At 45.8% G+C, this 25445-nt stretch overlaps 1 protein-coding gene across 4 annotated transcripts in view; it reads right to left on the bottom strand.

Annotated features, from left to right (window-relative positions):
- The window catches only part of ARHGAP40 (Rho GTPase activating protein 40), a 123583-nt gene that overhangs the window by 55181 nt on the left and 42957 nt on the right, over positions 1–25445 (bottom strand). The window lies entirely within an intron of this gene.

The following is a 25445-nucleotide window of genomic DNA, read 5'->3' as shown; positions in this document are numbered from 1 at the left end:
GAATCCCATTGGGGAGATTTCCTTTTACTTCCTGTCATGCAGACCCAACAGGAAGTGAGGTAAATACCCTCTGAAACATGTGTTACTGGAACAAATGTCTCCATTGAAAAATCCCCTGCCTATGATGCAGAGCAGATATCCCAGCACACCCCCTGCAGGCTCTGTCCCGTCTAAAATAGCCATACAGTGTTAAATATAATTAGATTATTATTTTTATTATACAGGATTTACAGTTGTGCTCATAAGTTTACATACCCTGGCAGAATTTATGATTTCTTGGCCATTTTTAAAGAGAATATGAATGATAAAACAAAAACTTTTCTTTCACTCATGGTTAAAGTTTGGCTGAAGCCATTTATTATCAACTGTGTTTACTCTTTTTAAACCGCTTGCCGACTGGCTGACGCCGATATACCTCGGCAGAAGGGCACGTACAGGCAGATTAACGTACTTGTACATTGCCCTTTAAGAAGCGGTTTGCGCTCGCGCCCAATGCGACCTCCGTGAGTGTGATTGCGGGTCCCGATTTCCATGGGGATACCCGCGATCCTCTCACGGAGAGGGAGAACGAGGAAATGCCACTGATCACAGCTCCATGTAATCGGGAGATGTGATCAGTGTCGTGTCACACATAGCCCCTCCACCCCACAGTTAGAATCACTCCCTAGGACACACTTAACCCCTACAGCGCCACCTAGTGGTTAACCCCTTCACTGCCAGTCACATTTTCACAGTAATCAATGCATTTTTAATTGCACTGATCGCTGTATAAAATGTGAATGGTCCCAAAATCACGTCAAAAGTGTCCGATCTATCCGCCATCATGTCGCAGTCACGAAAAAAAAAAAAAAAAAACGCTGATCGCCGCCATTACTAGTAAAAAAAAAAATTATTAATAAAAATGCCAAAATATCCCCTATTTTGTAGACGTTAGAACTTTTCCGCAAACCAATCATTAAACACTTATTGCTTTTATTTTTACCAAAAATATGTAGAAGAATACATATCGGCCTAAACTGAGGAAAAAAAATGTTTTTTTATATATTTATTTTTGGGGGATATTTATTATAGCAAAAAGTAAAAAATAATGCGTTTTTTTCAAATTTCACAATTTTTTTTGTTTATAGCGCAAAAAATAAAAAACGCAGAGGTGATCAAATACCACCAAAAGAAAGCTCTATTTGTGGGGAAAAAAGGACGTCAATTTTGTTTGGGAGCCACGTCGCACGACCGCGCAATTGTCAGTTAAAGCGACGCAGTGCCGAATCGCAAAAAGTGCTCTGGTCTTTGGGCAGCCAAATGGTCTGGGGCTGAAGTGGTTAAATCATAATCAAAGGATCTGAAGGAAAAAGGTAGTTCAATTAAATAAAACAGAAAAGGGATATAAAAAAAAAAAAAAAAAAAAAAAAAAAAAAAAAAAAAAAGGATATCCAAGGAGTTGAGAATCCCAATCAGCAGTGTTCAAACCCTAATTAAGAAGTGGAAAGTGAGGCGTTCTGTTGAAACCAAACCACGGTCAGGTGGACCAACTAAGCTTTAAGCCTCGGTTCACACCAGAGGCGGCACGACTTGCAGGTCGCCTCACCGAGGCGACCTGCACACGACTGCCGGGGCGACTTGCAAAACGACTTCTGTATAGAAGTCTATGCAAGTCGCCCCCAAAGTCGTACAGGGACCTTTTTCTAAGTCGGAGCGACTTGCGTCGCTCCGATTAGAACGGTTCCATTGTACTGAACGGGACGCTACTTGTCAGGCGACCTAGGTCGCCTGACAAGTCGTCCCAGTGTGAACCGAGGCTCAGCCACAACTGCCAGGAAAATTGTTCGGGATGCAAAGAAAAACCCACAAATAACTTCAGGTGAAATACAGGACTCTCTGAAAACATGTGGTGTGGCTGTTTCCAGATGCACAATAAGGAGGCACTTGACGAAAGATGGGCTGCATGGTCGAGTCGCCAGAAAAAAGCCATTACTACACAAATGCTACAAAGTATCCTGCTTACAATAACGCCAAACAGCACAGAGACAAGCCTCAAACCTTCTGGCACAAAGTCATTTGGAGTGATGAGACCAAAATTTAGCTTTTTGGCTACAGCCATAAATGCTTCATTTGGAGAGGAGTCAACAAGGCCTATGATGAAAGGTACATCATTCCTACTGTGAAACACGGAGGTGGATAGCTGATGTTTTGGGGATGTGTGAGCGGCACAGCAAATCTGGTCAAAACTGATGGCAAGATGAATGCAGTATGTTATCAAAAAATACTGGAGGAACATTTGCATTCATCAGCCAGGAAGCTGCACATGGGACGTACTTGGACATTCCAACATTACAATGATCCAAGATACAAGGCCAAGTCGACCTGTCATTGGCTACAGCAGAATAAAGTGAAGGTTCTGGAGTGGCCATCTCAGTTTCCTGACCTCAATATCATTGAGCCACTCTGGGGAGATCTCAAAACGTGTAATTCATGCAAGACAGCCCAAGAATTTACAGGAACTGGAGGCTTTTTGCCAAGAGGAATGGGCAGCTTTACCATCTGGGAAGATAAAGAGCCTCATTCACAAATACCACAAAAGACTTCAAGCTGTCATTGATGTTAAAGGGGGCAATACACAGTATTAAGAACTGGGGTATGTAAACTTTTGATCAGGGTCATTTGGGTACGGTAGTTTCTGTGGTCATTATGATTTAAAAAGAGTAAACACAGTTGATTGATAATAAATGGCTTCAGCCAAATACTAACCATGAGTGAAAGAAAAGTTTTTGTTTTATCATTCATATTCTCTGAAAAATGGCCAAGAAATCATAAATTCTGCCGGGTATGTAAATTTATGAGCACAACTGTATATAGCGCCAACAGTTTGCACAGCACTTTACAACATTAGGGCAAACAGTAGAGTAACAATACAATTCAATACAATACAGGAGAAATCAAAGGGCCCTGCTTGTTAGAGCTTACAATCTAACTAAGGAATTTTCGAACACTTAAAGGTTATGTTCACCTTTTGTAAAAAAATAATTAATGCACATCTTTTTGCAGGTAGAAAATTGTGTATTTATTATTGTTTTTTACATCGCATTCCTGTAAAGCATTGCACCCACGATCAGCAAATCTCGGGTGCAATGCCAGAATCCCGCAGACTCTCAGTACACTGTCTGCCCATACCTCCAATAGGGGCAGGCAGTTACTGAATAGCAGGAAGAATCAGTGAACTACCGCAGTGCTCACCAGCGCTCTTACAGTTCATTGAGAACTACAAGGCCCTCAGCCCCATATGGTTGACAGTACTTGCGGTCTAATAATTTACAGGAAATTGTGAATAAATGAATGACACAGCTGTGTGGGCTGAGCCCAGCACAATCATGCTGTTTTCAAATTGTGACAGTGGGTGTGGGAAAAAGATCCCTGCCTGCTGTCACAGAGCAGGGAGCCCTGGTGGTGGGAGGCCGGGAGCATGTTACACCATAATATGGGTGTAGTATGTAACATGCTCCTAAAGAGGAACTTATCCTTTAACCCTTTCATGACTAAGCCTATTTTTGAAATTTGGTGTTTACAAGTTAAAATCCATATTTTTTGCTAGAAAATGACTTAGAACCCCCAAACATTATATATATTTTTTTAGAAGAGAATCTAGAGAATAAAATGCCGATTGTTGCAATATTTTTTATCACACGGTATTTGTGCAGCGGTGTTTTAACCTCCCTGGCGGTATTCCCGAGTGTGGCTCGGGGTTAAAATTCAGTACCATTAGCGGTAACCCCGAGCCACACTCGGGATCGCATTGCAGGATCCTGGGGCGGCTTTACTTACCTTGTCCCCGGGATCCTGCGATGTCACCCGCAGTGTCCGAGGGCTCCGTCCTCCTCCGAAGCCTCTCCGTGCCAGGCTCCGTTCCCTGCGAGCGGCGCGACGCACGGGGACGGAGCCTGGCGGCAAATTTAAAAAACAGTCAAAATCATAACACATACAGTACTGTAATCTTACAGATTACAGTACTGTATGAAATTATTTCACATCCCTTTTGTCCCCAGTGCTTTGGCCCATGCCCTGCATGCAGTTTTACATGATATACACTGTTCTTTCTGCCTGGAAACTGGAGATTGTCCATAGCAACCAAAAAGTGTCCCTTTACGTCAAAAGTGGCTTTAGACCAGCTAGAAAACAGCGATAGTAAATTAGAACACTTGCAAAATTGAGCAATAGTGAATTGTGGGGAAATTTATTTTATTACTATTTTTTTTTTTTTTTTAATTATTTATTTTTATTTATTATATTATAATTTATGTTTTTGTGTTTCAAACTTTATCATACCCGGGATATCTACTAGACTCTGGTTTGGACAGATTTAAGTGTGTTATTGTTAAGATTTACAGACCTACAATATAAAACGCCAAATTTCCATGCAAAATAATGGTACCGTTTTCAGCACCTAAAATCCGAAATAATCATACCGCCAGGGAGGTTAAACGCAAATTTTTGGAAAAGTGACACTTTCATGAATTTTAAAAAATCCAAACAGTAAAGTTACCCCAATTTTTTTGTATAATGTGAAAGATGATGTTACGCTGAGTAAATAGATACCAAACATGTCACCCTTTATAATTGCACGCACTCGTGGAATGGCGACGAACTACGGTACCTATGAATGAGGAGGTACCTATGAGGAGGTCTAGGGCTAGAATTATTGCTCTCGCTCTGACGATCGCGGCGATACCTCACATGTGTGGTTTGAACACCGTTTACATATGCGGGCGCGACTTCCGTATGCGTTTTCTTCGCTGCGCGAGCTCGCGGGGACAGGGGCACTTTAAAAAAATTTTTTTATTATTTATTTATTTATTTTATTTATTTTTGTACTTTTATAAATTGTGTTTAAAATTTTTTTTTTTTTTTTTTTACTTTTATTGCTGTCACAAGCAATGTAAACATCCCTTGTGACAGTAATAGGTGGTGACAGGTACTCTTTATGGAGGTCTTTTAGACCCCCCATCCCTCCTTTACACTTCAAAGTATTCAGATCGCCGAAAACGGCGATTCTGAATACTGTGTACTTTTTTTAAATTCGGCGCCACTGGCAGCCGAGTAAACGGGAAGTGACGTCATGACGTCGCTTCCGCGTTTACAATTAGAAGGCTGGAACGAAGCCGCTCACAGCTTCGTTCCCCCCAGTCGCCGAAGATTCCCGATTGGACACCGGGCCTCCCGATCGCACGGGAGGCCCGGTAACAGCGGCGGGAGGTGGCGGGAGGGGGGGGGATGTCCCCTCCCGCTCCTCCGGTATAACAGCCGAGCGGCTTTTAGCCGCATCGGTTGTTATACTCGGGTAGCCGATCGCCCGCTGAAAACAACGGTACCGGGATGATGCCTGCAGCTGCGGGCATCATCAAGGTATAACCCCGGAAAGCCGAGTACGCATATGTGCGTACGGTCGGCTGGAAGGGGTTAAATTAAACTGGCTATAAAGCATGAGAGAGAGACTGGTGATACAAGAAACAGAAAGAAAGGTTAACCGCTTGGCGCCGGCTGCACGCAAATATGCGGCCTTTCAGCGCCTGTGCCTTAGCACTGAGAGGCCGCATATTTGCGCAAATTGCAATCAATAGCGCTGTGCTGCAATAAGTTCAGAAATTAAGTTGTGTAATAAAATGGAATGACACAGGGAAAAAGTATTGAACACAATAACAGAAATTTATTTAAAATTGCTTACAAAATCCTTTGTTGGTAATAACAGCTTCAAGACGCCTCCTGTATGGAGAAACCAGTCGCATGCATTGCTCAGGTGTGATTTTGGCCCATTCTTCCAGTCTTCAAATTTTGAAGGTTCTGTGGGCCTCTTCTATGAACTCTGATCTTTTGTTCTTTCCATAGATCTTCTTTGGGATTCAAGTCAGGTGATTGGCTGGGCCATTCTAGCAGCTTTATTTTCTTTCTTTGAAACTAATTGAGAATTTCCTTGGCTTTGTGTTTGGGATCATTGTCTTGCTGAAATGTCCACCCTCGTTTCAACTTCATCATCTTGGTAGATGGCTGCAGATTTTTATCAAGAATGTCTTGCCAGTACCTTCTGCTGAAAAACAGCCCCAAACAGTTCCCACCTCCAAACTTCACTGTTGGTATGGTGTTTTTAGGGTGATGTGCACCTCCAAACATGGTGTATTATGGCATCCAAAGAGTTCAATTTTGGTCTCATCTGACCAGACTATATTCTCCCAGTATTTTACAGGCTTGTCTAAATGTTGTGCAGCAAACTTTAAAACGAGCTTCAACATGCTTTTTCTTAAGTAAGGCCTCTTTCACACGGATGATCCGTATGTCCGTTTTTCATCCATCCGTTTTCGGATGAAAAACGGACATACAGTCATCCCTATGGAGCGTCGGATGTCAGCGGTGACATGTCCGCTGACATCCGACCCGCTCCGATCCGAAAAGTGTAACGGAGGAAAAACCTACTTTTTCCTCCGTTTTCGGATCGGATCGGATGACGACGGACACTACGGACCGTCATCATCCGATCCCCCCATAGGGGAGAGCGGCGCTCTGACAGGTCCGTCGCTGCACAGTGTGCAGCGATGCACCTGTCATCTTCCTGCTCAGCGGGGATCGGCGGAGCTATCCCCGCTGAGCAAGCGGATGTTCACGGGGCGGATCATGACTGATCTGCCCCGTGTGAAAGAGGCCTAATGGAGTCTTCCGTGATCATCGTGCATACAGGCCATGGTGGTTGAGTCCATCATTTTTTTTTTTTTTTAAACAATTGTACCTTCTAATTCCAGGTCTTTCTGAAGCTCTCCACAAGTGGTCCTGGGCTCTTGGACAACTCTTCTGATAAGCCTTTTCACTCCTCTGTCAGAAATCTTGCGAGGAGCACCTGGTCGTAGAAGGTTTATGGTGAAATTATGTTCTTTCCACTTCCGAATTATGACCCCCAACAGTGCTCCCTGGATCATTCAAAAGTTTAGAAATCCTTCTGTAACCAATGCTTGCAACCAATGGTTGCAAAGGTCTTGAGAGCTCTTGTTTTTTGCCTGACACCTTGGTATTCAGACACCTTTTTACAGGCAAACAGTTGAGACCGAACCAGTTTATATTAATTTGCACTGAAAAGGGGGCAGGATTGCTAATGAATGATGGATTTTAGCTGGTGTTTAGGCTTTCCATGCCTTTTTGCACCTCCCTTTCTTCATCTGTTCAATACTTTTTCCATGTGTCATTCCATTTTTTTTTTTTTTACACAACTTAATTTCTAAACTTGTTTTGATTTCTTTAAATGTATGGATTGTTACCGGCATGTGGTGAAATTTTCATGTCAATAGCACCTTTAAGCAATATATTTACCTAGAAAATGGTGTTCAATACTTATTTTACCTGCTGTTTGATCTTCAGCTATGATTTTCACCTCAATCAGAAAAAATACCACATTATAGTCACTAGATGAACCATAGCACTGTACTAAAAAAATACAGTCAGAATTAGTCAAGGATAGGTGAATGCTTGTCTCATCTGTCCAACAAATTCTTTTATAAATAGACCCTAAAGAGACCTTTTGAAGTTCCCTTTGGATTCCTGGTCTAGTGAATTATACAGAACTTCTTTTAGGGCTCAAGCACACCAGCACAAAGGTTCTGTATGGTGTGTAAGGGCCTACAGGACCTTTGTAAAATCATCCTCAGGAGCCCGATGAGCTCTGCTCATCATTTGGGTGAACATATGCTTCCTCAGAGTAGAAGGCAATGTTATGATTGCAGCAAGAGCTCAGCAGGATTTGAGAAGAAAAGATAAAGTATGTTTTCAGGCTTGGAAAACTCAGATGACTGGAAATAAAGGTGGCCTATAGTTAATAGCTAAACACTTCAGGTAACACTAGCATTGTTCAAGAATTCCCCAGCTACTTTAATATGGAGAGAATGAGGAACTGATGTCACACTTTAAATGTTATATCTGAATTACTGGATTTCCTCATTGTGTTGCCAAACCTCACAGGATCACAACAGACACACAGACAAAGGCAAGTGGAAGTGGTATTGTCTGGGACAAGGAAGCTTCCCTACCAGTTGCTACGGACGTATTTAATTAAAGTACACCAGTTAAAAGTTTTTCTGCATAGAATGGTATCAACATAACTACCATGTAAGCTGTCCGTGTGGCTGCTAGGGGGCCTAGAGGCAGAGGTGGGGCAGTCAGCTAGTCATCACAGGTCACATAATTCATCAAGTTTCAAATTCTCACGTAATCAGGGATATTTACACCATTCTCCAATACACAGAAAGCATTTCTGTAAAAATGTAAAATGGGGCTTTTTTGCAACTACCAATGTAGAGGGGGAATTCCCGACAACTGCAATGTAAAGGGAGAGGGCTCTTTCACCAGCCACCAATGTAAAGGGAGAGGGCTCTTTCACCAACCACCAATGTAAGGGGCAGGGGCTTTTTCACCAACCGCCAATGTAAAAGGGGGAATTCCCGACAACTGCCAATTTTAGTGGGAATTTTTATACTAACCCTCAATGTAAAGAGAGGATCATGCCACCAACCCCCAAATGTAAAGAGGATCATGCCATCAACCACCAATGTAAAAACGAAGAGCATGCCACCAACCACCATTGTAAAAGCCAGTCATTTCAACAGACTGCTCATTTAAAAGTGGTGATTTCTACCGACCACAAAATAAAATTTGTCCTGACCGCTAACAAAAGGGGCAGCTTGAACAGTTGCTCTATTTATGCTTTTTTTCCTGTTCAACTACAGATTTGTTTGGAGATTACTTTTACATATGGATGGGCCGATGTTTGAGTCGAATGTAAGTTCGACTCGAACATTGGGTGTTCGTTTGTTCGTTGAACAAACTAATGGGGCACTCGTGGGAAGTTCGCAGTGCAGTACAAGTTCACGATGGCTGCTGATTGGCCACAGCATGCACCTGACATGTATGCGTCAGCCAATCACAAGTCCACACCTCACACTATACAAGGCTGTTTACATGGCGGCCATATATATATATTGTATATGAATGGAGATTAGGCAGGGTAGTTCGTGTTGTGTGCAGTCAGTGTAGAGTAAATAATGCAGTGTAGAGAATATATAATACAGTGTAGTGTAGAATAGAATAGAATACCAGACATCCCAAGTCTCCTGCGAGGTGCGGGAGTCTCCCACATTTCAGACGCGGCTCCCTCACACCCGCAAGTGCAGTGCAATATCCCGATTGCCTGGCCTAGCAATCAATGACGTCACGCTCGTGACTCCTGCCCAGCATTCAAAGCTCCTTTTCTGCACCTAGTGCTCTCCCACAGGAGTACCGCCTAACTACAGAGGGAAGCATGCATATGACAGTGAGGTGGTGTGCTGCTGGGTGGGGTGCTATGCCCACATGAGATGGGGAACATTGTCAGGACAGATCCCTTCTCCCACCTCCTCCCCCAGCAGCTGAAGAGATGTGCTCATTGGAGACTCACTCCTTATTGAACATTCCTAACCCAAAGCCTGCAAGGCTTTGTCCTGCAGTTTGATGGGGTGAGAGAGTGACACTGACCTTGGAGATGATCACACCCAGGCCAAGCCCACCTGTGAAACTTCTTTTTTTAAGAGGGCAGCCTCAAACACCTGGTATGAAAAAATTTCTAGAAAAGGGCGCCCCTGATTGGGAACACCCTCTGTGTACCAGCTGTTGAAAATGTCTCCGGTAGATGGAGTGGGTTTCCCTTCTCTTGCTACTTAGCAGGGCCACCACCCCATCTGAGAAGCTCTTGCCTTTAGCAAGTCCTCCTCGGAAGCCATGCAGGGAGAATCCACGGCTCCACCTGGGGACAGCAGAATGGCCCCGAGATGAAGGTCCTCCCGCATTGGCAGTATCCAGGAAAGTTCCACGCCAGAACGTACCAGCTTGGGAACCACAGCCTCCTGGGCCAATGCGGTGCAGTGAGAATAGGAGACATAACCTTGGTTTGAAGATAAATAGGAGCAGGTCGTCCAGATAGGCGATTATTGAAATGCTCCCGAGTCGCACACCTTCCCTGGTTCTACCATCAGCCTGGGAAACTTTTGACAGCTCTCCACCCTGGGAATGTGCAGATAAGTGTCCCTCACATGACTGTGATTGCCATTAAGCAGTTTAGAGGGAGGGGGGGACTGAGTCTATACGGAGCCTTCTGTAAGTTATTCTGTTCCCCCAGGCCCTGAATTTAGTGAGACAGGAGTTATGTTTAACAGAGGAAGAACCGACCTTCTCTATATGATTTGGCATGTTTGGGGTGCGATCCCAGAAACTCAGTGCTGGTAGGCAAAAATGCTAACCCATTAGCCACTGTGCCACTTTAATCCCTCTGGTCACGGAGTGATAACAGCTTCTACTCCTGTATTCCCAGGGTGGCACAGATGGCTCCCAAGCGACCCTCTACCTCCTCCAGGGAAGGCTTGTAGTGAGAGGGTCTAAAAGGACTCACTGTCCAACCCCTCTAGCTCCACTTGGAAGCCTGAAGAAGCGCCAACTGGCTCCTCTACCTGCCCTTGAAAAGAAGGATTTCCTCATTGGGTCTTGACATCCTTTGATGGCCTCCATTAAAGCTTCCAGGCCCGGGAACACCCTTTAAAAACAACATACTGATGTAGCACTGGTAACTAGGCCCTTGCCTATTTTCAGGATACTCTGCGGTTTACTATTCAAGCCCCAAGCAGGCGATACCCTGTCTGAGACTGAACTTATGGTTTGAGTACTGCTGGTCCGGAGTGCCAGCCAGTAAGCCACTGTTGATACCACGTTTAGGATTTTCCAGGAAAGGGTAGCAAGTCTGACGCTTTTCCGTGCAGCTTGGTAAACTGGTGATGAGCGACCAGGGAGGGTGGGCTTGCAAAATCAAGTTGGTGACCCCTCCTTACCATCCCTAAAAGAAATGGATTGGAGGAGACCACAACCCACTATGGGAGGAAGGCCCCCAAATCTTCCTTCGGACTGTTCGGGAGGATGAACCCCCAATTTTGCCTCGCCTTTCTGACCCCAAGACCTCTTTGGAACCCTGAATCCTCTCTGAGGGCGAGACTTATTCCTTTCTTGCTTCCCCATACTACACCAGATGGGAAAGGACTCTCATCCATCAGTTGTCCAATCTAAACAGTTTCCAGACCAGGACCAAGCCAAAACAAGCCCTCTATGAGAATCCCACAGAGCTTAGCCTTGGACACACTGTCCTACTACCAAGCTTTAACTGAGATGACTAGGGCTGAGGATCTGGGAGACATGTGCAGTGAATCAGACAAGGCATTCTCCCTATATGCCACCAACCCCCCCTCCGCGCAAGAGCATGGGGAAAGGACAAGATTGCCTCCATCCTGTCCCCCGCCCCTATGTGCGCATCCCCTTGTCCATGGGATCTCTCCCAGGTAAGGTTTGTATGCCTAGAAACCTCATAGGAGGCTACGCCCAGTCTGGGTACCCTATCGACTGACGTCCTCCGTGAAAAGAAAACCTAGGCTTCAGGGCCCTTGAAAGGAGGGGTTTTCTCCCCAGATCTTGCCAACCATTGATGGCTACCACCAGACCTTACTGGGCTGGGAACAACCTCTTCTGTTCCCCCAAGCCCTGATACATCTGGTCATGGAGCGATAGCGGCTTTCTCTCCTGGGTTCCCAGGGTGGTACGGATGTCTCCCAAGAGATCCTCCACCCCCTCAAGGGAAAGCTTGTAGCGAGAGGGTCTAGAGGGCTCACCACCCAACCCCTCTCCCTATGACTCCACCTGGGAGCCTGAAGAAGCGTTAACTTGCTCCTCCTCAGTTTGTCACTAGTGCCCCCCCAATGCCCCTCCATTAGCGAAGGATAAGAACAGAGGGCAGGTGCAATACTCTGCTGAGCTGGCGGGGGGGGGGGGGGGCAGCCTGGGGCTGAACCTCACTGAACAAAAGGGGCATGCTGGGGATTGCAGTTCGCCAGGCTCACCGCACAGAAGGCATGCTGGGCATTGCAGTTCCCCAGGCTCACCGCACAGAGGGCATGCTGGGCATTGCAGTTCCTCAGGCTCACCGCACAGAGGGCATGCTGGGCATTGCAGTTCCTCAGGCTCACCGCACAGGGGGCATGCTGGGCATTGCAGTTCCCCAGGCTCACCGCACAGAGGGCATGCTGGGCATTGCAGTTCTTCAGGCTCACCGCACAGAGGGCATGCTGGGAATTGCAGTTCTTCAGGCTCACCGCAGAGGGCATGCTGGGCACTGCAGTTCCTCAGGCCTACTGCACAAAGGGCATGCTGGGCACTGCAGTTCCTTAGACCTACTGCACAAAGGGCATGCTGGGCACTGTAGTTACTCAGGCTTACTGCACAAAGGGCATGCTGGGCATTGCAGTCCTCCAGCTCACTTTTAAAACCAAATGCAAGGCCATACACCTAAGAAGAGTGTCGCCAGGAGTTTCCTTAGGACAAAACACCACCAAGGTCCCAGTACCACCTCCCAACCCCTCAACCACCAGAGGGGTCTACACCCGTGGAGCTATTGGGTAAAAGGGAAAGGGAACACCCACTCCAGGGTTCCTCTCACCTTAGTGGCTAGTGCTGGCATCACCAGGAGTAGTCTGGGCCGCCTCTGCCCCAAGTCCCGCTGAGGATCGTGGTGGTCCCGCTTTCCTGAGCCGCTTGCTGACATCCACAGTGTTTGCAGGCTCGAACCAGCCAGAGTCTAGCCCGAACCGAAAGCCGCGGTTCCGGCAGAAATGCACGCCCCCCACCGGACGTGATGTCACTACGTCCTCCAGTCCAGCTTTGAGATCCCTCACTGGCCACACCGAACGCGGGGATAAACAATGCACCTCCGACGATGCCCCCCTGGACATAATGAGAGCGGGGCCCCCGAAGCTTCTTCCCCACCCTCAGGAGAAGCTGGGGTGACTTAACGGCAGAGCAAACGGTAGCTTCCCTAAGGCTCAAGGTTCCGCCAACGAAAAAATAGAGATAGGGAGAGCTTCTCTTTAAAGTAAAAACCGGCTTCAACCTCCCCAGTTGATCAGCCCTGGTTCCCAGGGATGTCTCCTTGTCGGAGGAAACACCGAAACTGAGGGCCCAGTGGGGCAGCAGGGGCTTAAATCTTGAAGCTAAGGTGGCTGTCCTGAAAGATGTTTAGGGAAAATATCAAAGCAATATGAAATCAGAGTCACTTACTTTTCTTGTCTAAATCCACGTTTCCAGATGTTTCCATTAGTAATGTCTTCTTCCTGATCAGACTGTAGGTCATCACACAGGAAGGAGTTGACCAGCTGATGCTTTTTTAGCACACACCCTGCATCATCCACCCTCCCATTTCCAGATGCACGTTTTTAAACGAAATGCAATCAGCGATCACCCTTCTCACTAAATACACAATATACAATCAGATTGCATAGTGTATATATATTTTGATATTTTTGCAAAAAAAGTACATGAAGACTATAATGGTGCATAGGGGAGTTTTGGAATAAAAAAAAAAAAATAAAAACGTACAGGGGGCCCCCTCAAAACCCATACCAGGCCCTCCGGGTCTGGTATCGTTTTTAAGGGGAACTCCACGCCCAAGAAAAAAGAAAAAAAAAAAAGGCCTAGGCTCAACATGGGGAGGGTGCTTTGGGGTGCCCATGTGGTTCAACCATAAAAATAAAAAATAATATCAAACAATCCCATATACCCAATCCTATACCCACAGTTAATCCAGAGAAAGGCGAAAGCATGATCAAATTTGCTACAGCAGAGGAAAAAATTCCTTCCTGACCCATAAGAGGCTTTTCCCTGGTTCAACTTTACCTATAAAATGTTAGTACCCAGTTATTTGTGCATTTAGGAAATAATCCAGGCCTTTCTTAAAGCAATCTACTGAGCTGGCAAGAACCACCTCTGGAGGGAATCTATTCCACATTTTCACAGCTCTTACTGTGAAGAAACCTTTCCTGTATTTGGAGATGAAATCTCTTTGTTTATTAACCAGCCTAGAGATTGAAGGAAGTCCTGTACGGTCTGGAGATCCGCTAATAACTTTCGGTAGGACTCCGCCACCACTAGGAGGTCGTCCAGGTAATGGATAATAGTTATCGCCTTTAACCTTAGTGGAGCCAGCGCCTCCCCCAACACCTTTGTAAAGATGCGTGGGGCTGAGGACAGACCGAAGGGGAGGGCTTGAAATTTAAAGTGCTGAATCTCTGTTCCCATCTTGACCGCTAGTCTCAAGAATCTTTGGAAGGCTGGATGAATAGGTGCAGATAGGCATCCCTCAAATCCAAAGTGGCCATGAAGCAGTTTGGGTAAAGCAGATTTTTGATTGAGAACACCGTCTCCATACGAAAGTGCTTGTACCTGGTCGAACGGTTTAGAGACCGGAGGTTCAGGATTAGGGATGAGCCGAACACCCCCCTGTTCGGTTCGCACCAGAACATGCGAACAGGAAAAAAGTTCATTCGAACACGCGAACACCGTTAAAGTCTATGGGACACGAACATGAATAATCAAAAGTGCTAATTTTAAAGGCTAATATGCAAGTTATTGTCATAAAAAGTGTTTGGGGACCTGGGTCCTGCCTCAGGGGACATGGATCAATGCAAAAAAGTTTTAAAAACGGCCGTTTTTTCAGGAGCAGTGATTTTAATAATGCTTAAAGTCCAACAATAAAAGTGTAATATCCCTTTAAATTTCATACCTGGGGGGTGTCTATAGTATGCCTGTAAAGGGGCGCATGTTTCCCGTGTTTAGAACAGTCTGACAGCAAAATTACATTTTGAAGGAAAAAAACTCATTTAAAACCGAGGAGAAGAAGATAGAAGACGCCGCGGAGGAGATGCTGGACGAGAACGCCGGAGGAAGAACCAGAAGAACCAGAAGATGAAGGAAGATAGAAGAAGTATTTAAATAAAGGAATTGTCAAAAACTGTCTCTTGTCATTTTTAATATTTTTGACAGTTTTTTTGTGAAATGGTAGGGGTAAGTACCTCCTTACCATTTCACACAGGGGGGGGGGGGGGGGGCCGGGATCTGGGGGTCCCCTTGTTAAAGGGGGCTTCCAGATTCCGATAAGCCCCCCGCCCGCAGATCCCCACAACCACTGGCCAGGGTTGTGGGGATGAGGCCCTTGTCCTCATCAACATGGGGACAAGGTGTTTTGGGGGGCTACCCCAAAGCACCCTCCCAATGTTGAGGGCATGTGGCCTGGTACGGTTCAGGAGGGGGGGGGGGCCGCACTCTCGTCCCCCCCTCTTTTCCTGCGGCCTGCCAGGTTGCGTGCTCGGATAAGGGTCTGGTATGGATTTTTGGGGGGACCCCCACGCCGTTTTTTTTTGGCACGGGGTTCCCCTTAAAATCCATACCAGACCTGAAGGGTCTGGTATGGAATTTAGGGGGAACCCCACGTCATTTTTTTTTTTAAATTTTGGTTCGGGGTTCCCCTTTGGGGAATTCCCATGCCGTTTTTATCAATGAACTTCTATGTGTATTGTCGGCAATGCAATAGCCGCGGGTACTTTTAAATGAGTTTTTTTCCTTCAAAATGTCATTTTGCTGTCAGACTGTTCTAAACACAGGAAACATGCGCCCCTTTACAGGCATACTATAGACACCCCCCAGGTACGAAATTTAAAGGGATATTACACTTTTATTGTTTGACTTTAAGCATTATTAAAATAACTGCTCCTGAAAAAACGGCTGTTTTTAAAACTTTTTTTTGCATTGATCCATGTCCCCTGGGGCAGGACCTGGGTCCCCAAACACTTTTTACGACAATAACTTGCATATTAGCCTTTAAAATTAGCACTTTTGATTTCTCCCATAGACTTTTAAAGGGTGTTCCGCAGCATTCGAATTTGCCGCGAACACCCCAAATTGTTCGCTGTTCGGCGAACTTGCGAACAGCCAATGTTCGAGTCGAACATGAGTTCGACTCGAACTCGAAGCTCATCCCTATTCAGGATAAGCCGATATTTTACTGACGGCTTTCTGATGACAAATATATGGGAATAAAATTCCTTTGCCCTGATCCGACCAGGGAACCGGGATCAGGAACTTTTGATCTATTAAGATTTTCACATTTGGAGACCCAGGGCCCTCGCTTTTATTCGATCTTGTGGAGGGAAGGTGACCAATAATCGCTCTGGTGGCTGGCAAGAAAATTCCAGCCTGAACCCATTGGTCACTAGGTCCAGGATGAATGGACTTGAGGTGACAGCTGTCCACTGTGGGAGATAAGCCCTCAACCTTCCTCCCACTGGGAAACACGAGTCACTGTGGCTTGGCGGGTTGTTGAGGAGGGTTAAACAAGACGCCCCCTCTACCTCTGCCCTTGTGCCCTGTCCAATGCTTTTTAAGCCTATTGTCCTTTTCTCCATACTTTGGCCACGAAAAAAAACTTTCTGGCTGTCGGCTTTTTCCAATTCTCTGGAATGGCCTTTTTTCTATCGGCCAGGCATTCCAGCGCCTCTTGCAGACCTGGGCCAAAAAGATGATCGCCTGTTAAGGGAAGACCACATAGGCGTAACTTTGATGCAGCATTGCCTGACCAGGTTTTAAGCCATAGGCTTCTTCTGACCAAATCCACTAAAGCCGAGGTCCTAGCTGTCATTCTTATGGACTCTGCGGAACAATCAGCCAAAAACCCCACTGCACGAAAGAGGAGAGGGAGAGATTTCAGAATCTGTTCTCTAGAGGTACCTGCCAACAAGTGTGTTTGTATTTGTGTCAATCATACTTCTAAATTTCTGGCTACACAAGTGGAGGCCAGAGCTGGTTTAAGATTCCCAATGGCTGAGTCCTAGGCTATGTGAAGAAGGATATCTCCTCTTTTAGCCATCGGATCCCTAAGCGTGCCCATATCGTCAAACGCTAGGTCTGAGTTTTTTTAAACTTTTGAAAGAGATGTGTCTAACTAATGCCGCGTACACACGATCAGAAATTTGGCCAACAAAAGACCGACTATAGCTTTTGGTTGGAAAATGTGACCGTGTGTATGCTCCATCGGACTTTTGCTGGCGGAATTCCTGCCAGCAAAAGATTGAGAGCAGGTTCTCAATTTTTTCCTATCCAAAAATGCAATTGTCTGTACAAATTCCGACGCGCAAAATTCCTACGCATGCTCGGAAACAATTCAAAGCATGCTCGAAAGCATTGATTTTCATTTTCTCGGCTCGTCGTAGTGTTGAACGTCACCGCATTCTTGACATGCGAAAGTTCAGAGGACTTTTGTGTGACCGTGTGTATGCAAGGCAAGCTTGAGCGGAATTCCGTCGGAAAAACCATCCAAGTTTTTTCCGATGGAAAACCCGCTCGTGTGTACGTGGCATCGGGATTTTTGTTCCATGGCTTCGCTGTGTCCTCTTCAAATGGAAACCTTCTTTTTAGGTTACCAGAAAAGAAAGGTTTTCTCTCTGGATTTTCCCACTCTAGCATGATAGTATCAAGAAGGAAACTATGCAACCTTCCAACAAGACAATGACCCTAAGCACACAGCTAAAATAACGAAGGAGTGGCTTCACAACAACTCCGTGACTGTTCTTGAATGGCCCAGCCAGAGCCCTGACTTAAACCCAATTGAGCATCTCTGGAGAGACCTGAAAATAGCTGTCCACCAACGTTTACCATCCAACCTGACAGAACTGGAGAGGATCTGCAAGGAAGAATGGCAGAGGATCCCAAAATCCAGGTGTGAAAAACTTGTTGCAATTCTGTGTTTTTCTGTCAATATGGGGTGCTGAGTGTACATTAATATGGAAAAAAAAATGAACTCAAATGATTTTAGCAAAAGCTGCAATATAACAAAGTGAAAAATGTAAGGGGGTCTGAATACTTTCCATCCCCACTGTATATCAAGTGTCGTATAGATAGCCTTTAATAAGTCATCTACATCTTCCAATGATAACTTATACCTCAAGCCCCTTGCGGATTCTCTATCCCTGGGCCTTGTATCTGACCTCGATTCTTCCGGAGAAGAATGGGCAGATCCGGTTTCAGCCTCAGAGCCTTCACTCTCTGCACTCTGAGGTGGAGCGCTAAAACCAGTTGAAGTCCTAACTGGAGATGGACCCTCTGAGGGGACTTGAATTTTGTCAATTAGAGTTTTAAATGGCTAAACGTAGATGTAAGCTCATCTCTAACAGAAGTCAACATTTTCGGACAGGAGACTACCAGGTCATCCTTAACTAGGCTGTCTATATAGGTGCGGCAAACTGCTTTGCTCCAGGAGGAGTTCAATTTGTTTCCGCAAACTGCACATTTCCTTTTTGGTGGCTGCGCTTGGGCCTTGTCCTGAGTCTTGGCCTGCAAGAGAACAAACGACCCCAATGAATTTTATGCCACATACACTCCATAACACCCCATGCAGGAGGAATGGAAAAATGTGCCCCCTTCACCTTCACCTAGTCCCTACTGGTTACAAGGGGGAGAACACTCACAGGATGTGCAAGTAAGTAAAATACACTTCAGGCTTACCTGTGAGGTTCTGGTGTTAGAGCCTGCTTCTGCTGCCTGTGCAGGTATTGCAGAGGAGTCCATCCCGCCCCTGTAGTGGTCCGCAGCCTCTGCCGGGTTTCACTTTTTTAAACACCAGCCTCCCAGTTCGTACCATTTTAGAGACAGGAGCTAGCATCTCTGGTGCCTGCTGATGATGTCACATGCTCCGGAAGTGACTTCCTGTGGGCCAGCTTGGAACGCATAAGTTCCGCCCCTCCACGCGCGCAGCTTCCTCTCTTCCACTGCACACTCCAGCCATGCTATTTAATAAGGAGAGACAAGTCGACTGCCACCATGCGGCTCGCAGACCAGAGCTCCAACGCCAACACCGCGGTGCTGGCATTCCCCATGCACCGAGAAGCAGGGACAGCAGCCACAAACCTACTCCCCCGGCGGATGTGCCACACTGGTACCAAGAAGAAAGTAGGAACACCACCCCAAAACGCCACAGGAGCCACGCTCATGAGACCTAGGGGAACCAGTTCCAGGAAACATGTTACCCCCCCCCCCCCCCCCCATCCGGAGGAAACACTAATACTGACAATACGCCCTTTTATCTGGTGGGGGTTAACATGTTTCCTGTCCTGGTAGGATGAGCCCCAGGTCTCATGGCTGTCTTGGAAGACGCTTAGAGAAAATAAGATAAGCATAAGGGTCACATCTGGGCCCCGGGCCGCAGTTTATAGACCATTGTTCTAAAGCAGTGGTCTACAAACTGTGGCTCAAGGGCCGGATGTGGACCTCTGCTTTCCTTTTTCAGGCCCTTGGGGCACTATTCCTCCCACTGATATGAGACACTATTCTGCCACCTGACAGCAACAATGGGGCACCAATTCTCCCACTGACACCAAAAATGGAGTACTATTCCTTCCCCCAATACCAAAATCTGGCAATGTTTACGCCAACTGATGCCAGGAAAATTTCCACTCTCGCTGGTCAAAGTCCAGCCCTCCTAGAGTCTTAAGGACAATAAACTGGACCTTTGTTTAGAATGTTTGGAGACCCCTGTTCTAAAGGAAAAGAAGAAGCATTTATTGCAGGAGAAAAATAGTAGGTCTCTTTAACAATACAAAGAATTTTTTCCACTTTATTTAAAAAAAAGTGGTAGTAATTTTGCCCATTTTGCGACCAGAGGCCATTGTTGCCTAGATGCCCAGGTCAAATTTAGCAGTGTCAGCATGTGCTGGTTAGCAAAAAAGGAAGACACAGACAGCAGTAAAGGCGGGTTCCAAGTCTCTTTCTCCAAAACAAAAAAAAAAAAATATTTGAAGATGATAAAAAACAGAAAAAAAAAAATTTGAATTTTTCTAATCTGGGTGCTGGGTTTCTGGCTCAATTCTGTGGTTCCTCCCACTCGTTCCTACGGGACTACTGTGTCTTGTAGTGACATGGGGGCCAGCAGATCGAACCACTAACAGGGGGGCAAAAATCTGGCACTTGCCAAAGTGTCGAATGCTGAGGAGTGACTGCAGTCAGAGGCTGCAGTGTTGGAAAAGGAGAGACACCAGACAAGTGAGAGTAGATGGGCAAATAATTGTGAGGGTACATATGAGGGTACTTGGCACTGATTTTTTTTAAAAAGTGTTTTTTTCCAGCGCCTGCTCTTTTTAAAATAATATTCTACATTTTAATTCTTACCAAGTATTTTTTTCTGCATTACTTGGGCTCTGTTTGTCTTAAACATCTTAATCACACCACTGAGCGCTGCCATCTTAGCTGCATTTACATAACTCATGAATATGCATTTATCATTTCAGTATGTTCACTAGCTCAGCCCATCTGTGCATGGTACTCCATACAACAGGGTACTGATGCGTGAGTGATTGGTGCATCAGTCAACTCTGCTTTGTGTCTGTGTCCTATTTGCTCACATTATGAAACTCAGGCAAATCTATGTTCACTTTGTTATGATAAGCAGAAGGAGCACAGCATGAGTCTTCTTTCTGCTCCAGGTACATCCAAGAGGTATGAAAACACAATTTGTCAACTGCTTATGACCCATCTGAGCAGTAACATGGAGGACTCCATTAAGCAACTGTCAGACTCACAACCTTTCCATGACTGTTTATATTGCTCCAGTTATAAGCCGAGCCAATTGAAAGCCCACTATAATGAAAAATAATGCATTCTGGTACTTTATGTGGTTAGGAAATCTACTAATCTAGTAATAATTTTCTTTGTGAATCTATATTTTAACTTGGAGGGACAAACTATTATACTGACAGGGATTGCTTACAACTTTATTTCTATGGTTAAAGGCCATGATTTGCAAAAACATACCCACATAAAAAAAAAAAAAAAAGGAAGAGGTACATTAATGAAATGTTTGCATTCAAAGCTGCAGGGCATTGCAACTGCGACTGATTCAACACAAGTGCAATGCACAGGCTCCTGCATTGTTTACCCCTCAAGGTGTATATGGAGGTGTGGACCTTCTCCTAAATACACTGTGTTACCAAAAGTATTGGGACGCCTGCCTTTACACTCACATGAACTTTAATGGCATTCCAGTCTTAGTCCATAAGGTTTAATATGCAGCTATAAACCAGCTTCAACTCTTCTTGGAAGGCCATCCATAAGGTTTAGGTGTGTGTCTATGGGAATGTTGGACCATTGTTCCAGAAGCGCATTTGTGAGGTCAGGCACAGATGTTGGACGAGAAGGCCCGGCTCGCAGCCTCCGCTCTAATTAATCCCAAAGGTGTTCTATCGGGTTGAGATCTAGCAAGTCAAGTTCCTCCACCTCAAACTCGCTCATCCATGTCCTTATGGGCCTTGCTTTGTGCACTGGTCCAAATCATATGGTGTGGGGGGGGGGGGGGATCATTGTGTGGGGTTGTTTTTCAGGGGTTGGGCTTGGCCCATTAGTTTCAGTGAAGGGAACTCCTAAGGCGTCATCATATCAAGACATTTTGGACAATTTCATGCTCCCAACTTTGTGGGAACAGTTTGGGGATGGCTCCTTCCTGTCCCAACATGACTGCACACCAGTGCACAAAGCAAGGTCTGGATTGTGGGAGGAAATCAGACCATCTGCAGGAAACTCGTGCAGGCACAGGCAAAGCATAAAATCTTCGGGCAGATATCATCCTGGCTGTAAAAGAGCAAACCAAACTTCTAGGAACCTCTAAAATTACAGCTCTAGGTCACAGTGACACAAGGCACTAAGAAGGGGCATGTCCTCTGAGTTACTATTGATCATAATGCACAGAACGCAGAATAGTTTATTTGTGGATAGGATTTGAAATATCAGGTAGGATAAATTATTTATAATAAATTGGATACTTTAAAAAGCTACAAATTCCCTGACAGTATGGTATACTCACCCATCCACACGAGTATAATTAACAGTAAAACTTTTTTTAGGTTTTGATACATACAACTTGACTACCAAAGTCTTGATATTAGCTTCCTGTTATCCTCAACATAGCAGATGGGATGGAGTAGCTTGGGGGCAGTACTATGAGCCAATAAAACTTGAATGCATTGCCCAGTGCTACGTAAATTGTAGGAAAAGCAAAGCTAATTTATAGTCCAGATAATTTGTTGGTCTTTTGGTTTAAAAAGCCATCCCATTTCAGGTTGTAGGCTGTGGGGGGGGCAGGTGGTAGGCACCCCGGGGGAAAGAATGACACACATAGTGCTTGGAGTTGCAGGAATTGTATTGTCAAGAACATTTCAACATACAGTAACAGAGTCTGTGCAGCAATTCAGAACTAGTGACAACACTCACAGATGAATTTACAGTATTTGCAGGGAGCGATGTTTGGAGACCAACATCACTTGGCACAGGAGGCAGCAAGTAGACAGTAAGCAGCGAAGGATTATTAGCAGAAAGGGTTCCCCAAAGCAGCATTAGCGAGCAGTGCCTATACTGTCCTCCCTCCTCTGGAACCTCTCCCTGTTCAGCGGGTTTCTGCCCCTGACCTAACCACACGCAGAATGCGCGCCAACTGCAGTGAGCCAGTGACTTATATAAGCACTGCCCTCACTAAAGATGACCACGGGGGTCATCCACGCCCAATTGGACAGACGCTCACTCGATGACACGTACAGAAGCCTAAGATGAATGTGCATTACTCCTGTCCTCCACTCTCCTTGCCAAGTGGTTGCGTCAGCCCCACCTGTGTAGGGAGGTCAACCTACACCTGCTTACAAGGTGTTCCAAAAGACCCCTTTTATCAAGGCTTAACCACTTAAGGACCGGAACGGCGCTGCGTCGCTTTAACTGACAATTGCGAGGTCGTGTGATGTTGTACCCAAACAAAATTAACGTCCTTTTTTTCCCACAAATAGAGCTTTCTTTTGGTGGTATGTGATCACCTCTGCGATTTTTATTTTTTGCGCTATAAACAAAAAAAAAAAAGCAACAATTTTGAAAAAAAACAAACAAATATTTGTTACTTTTTGCCATAATGTCCCAAATTTAAAAAAATAAAAAATCTTCATCAGTTTAGGCCAATATGTATTCTTCTACATTTTTTTCCCCCTAAAAATATTGCAAAAAGCGTATATACTGATTGGTTTGCGCAAGAGATATGCCCTGTACACACGGTCGGATTTTCAGACGGAAAAAGTGCGATCGGATTATGTTGTCGGAAATTCCGTTCGTGTGTGGGCTCCATTGGACTTTTTCAGTAGGAATTTCCGACACACAAAGTTTGAGAGCAGGATATAAAATTTTCTGACTACAAAATCCGATTGTTTAAATTCCGATTGTGTGTACACAAATCCGACGCACAAAGTGCCACGCATGCTCAGAATAAATTAAGAGACGAAAGCTATTGGCTACTGCCCCGTTTATAGTCCCGACGTACGTGTTTTACGTCACCGTGTTCAGAACGATCGGATTTTCCGACAACTTTGTGCGACCGTGTGAATGCAAGACAAGTTGGAGCCAACATCGGTCGGAAAAAATCTGATGGATTTTGTTGTCAAAATGTCCGATCAATGTCAGATCATGTGTACAGGGCATTATAGCATCTACAAAATAGGGGATAGATTTAGGGCATTTTTATTTATTAGTAATTGCAGCGATCTGCAATTTTTAGCAGGACTGCGACATTGAGTCAGACAGATCGGACACTTTTGACACATTTTTTGGGACCATTGACACTTATACAGAGGTCATTGCTATAAAAATACATTGATTACTGTGTAAATGTCACTGGCAGGGAAATGGTTAACAGTAGAGTGCGATCAAGGGGTAAAATGTGTTCCCTGGGAGGCGTTTCTAACTGGGGGGATGGGACTGACTGGAGGAGGAGATAGATCGCTGTTCCTAATCACTAGGAGCAGCAGATCTGTCCCTCCTCCCCTGTCAGAACGGGGATCTATCTATTTACTAAGGATGAGCTCCGGCGTGTTCGTACACCCCACGTGCAGAGGCCGCCAGGAAGTCGGCACTGCGCTGCGCTAATCACAGGCAGTTAGACATTTCCCGATCTCTGCCACCGCACATCGGGACAATGTCTCACTGCCTGTGATTAGCGCAGCGCAGTGCCGACTTCTTGGCGGGCTCTGCATATGGGGTGAGCGAACACGCCGGCACTCATCCTTAGGACTTGATAGGGTTGATAATATTCTTTAAAGTTCTCTGAGGTTGAAACCCTCCATATAGAACTATGCTTGATCCCCCAATAATTTTAAGTAATTGTAAAGTCTTGTTTTTTTCCCTATAAAAATAACAAACATGTTATACATACCTGCTCTGTTGCAGTGGATTTGCACAGAGCATCCCCGATCCTCCTCTTCTCAGGTTCCTCTTCTGTGCTCCTCGGCCCCTCGCTTTTGTTGAGTGCTCCCACAGCAAGCAGCCCCCACTCTCTCCTGATTGGCTGACTGACTTTGACAGCAGCGAGAGCCAATGGCGCCGTTGCTGTCTTTCAGCCAATCAGGAGGGAGTGTCTCAGACAACAGAGACATTCGTGGACATCACTGGACAGAGATGGGGCTCAGGTATTAGGGGGGCTGAGGGGGGCTGCTACACACAGAAGGCTTTTTATCTTAAAGTGGATATAACCCCACCACTGCCCCAGTATAAACTAATGGCACAGTATTAATGTATATATACATGCAAGCCCCCTGCACGTATCCTTCCTACCTTGCAAATGTCACCCCCTTCAGCAGAAGTCCTGCAAAACTCTGGAATCAGTGGGTGGGTCTCTTTGCTGGACCTCGTGAGCGGAGTTGTGATGTCACAAGACCCCCCACCCACCTCTACACACTCCTTATTTTTTCTGCTGGCTCTGGGATCTGACTGCACCACTAATATCCTCCTCAGTCACACTGATCACGCCCCATGATGAGTAACATCTAGTCAAAACTCAGGAAAGGCACCACATGACTTCAGCATGCCGAATCATGCCAAGGTGTGGAGCAGCCGATCCTGGGAGAGCTGGAGAAGAAAGGAGGGATGTGAAGCTGGAATCGTAACAGCTGCAGCCTCATCAGTGCCATCAATGCAGCCTCATCAGTGCCATCAATGCAGCCTCATCAGTGCCATCAATGCAGCCTCATTAGTGCCATCAATGCAGCCTCATCAGTGCCATCAATGCAGCCTCATCAGTGCCATCAATGCAGCCTCATCAGTGCCATCAATGCAGCCTCATCAGTGCCCATCTGGAGCCTCGCAAGTACCTTGATTACACAGAGTGGGTAGCTCCCACTGCATTATGGAAATGGGGTCTGATCTGTTCGGCGGCCGTCCACTCACTGTAACAAAGCCCCGCCTCCTAGAATGTGCTAGACGGAACACTGATCCAATTTCCTGGCATTGGATCAGTGTTCTGTCTATCACGGTCTAGGAGGCAGGGCATTGTTACAGTGAGTGGACGGCCGCCGAACAGTTCAGACCCCAGCTTCATAACACAGCAGAAGATTCCCCATGAATGAGTGGAGAGAGATAAATCACTCCGCCAGGGAAGGCTGGCCGGGACTTGAGCCAGCACTGACATGCAGTCAGCTGCGGAGGTGACCTTCCACCCGAAACACAAGAAATGGTCC

Source organism: Aquarana catesbeiana, linkage group LG12 (assembly GCF_042186555.1).
Source record: "Aquarana catesbeiana isolate 2022-GZ linkage group LG12, ASM4218655v1, whole genome shotgun sequence".
Taxonomy (NCBI): Eukaryota; Metazoa; Chordata; class Amphibia; order Anura; family Ranidae; genus Aquarana; species Aquarana catesbeiana.
Note: the sequence above shows the minus strand (reverse complement) of the source record. Positions and strands in the feature narration are given on the sequence as shown.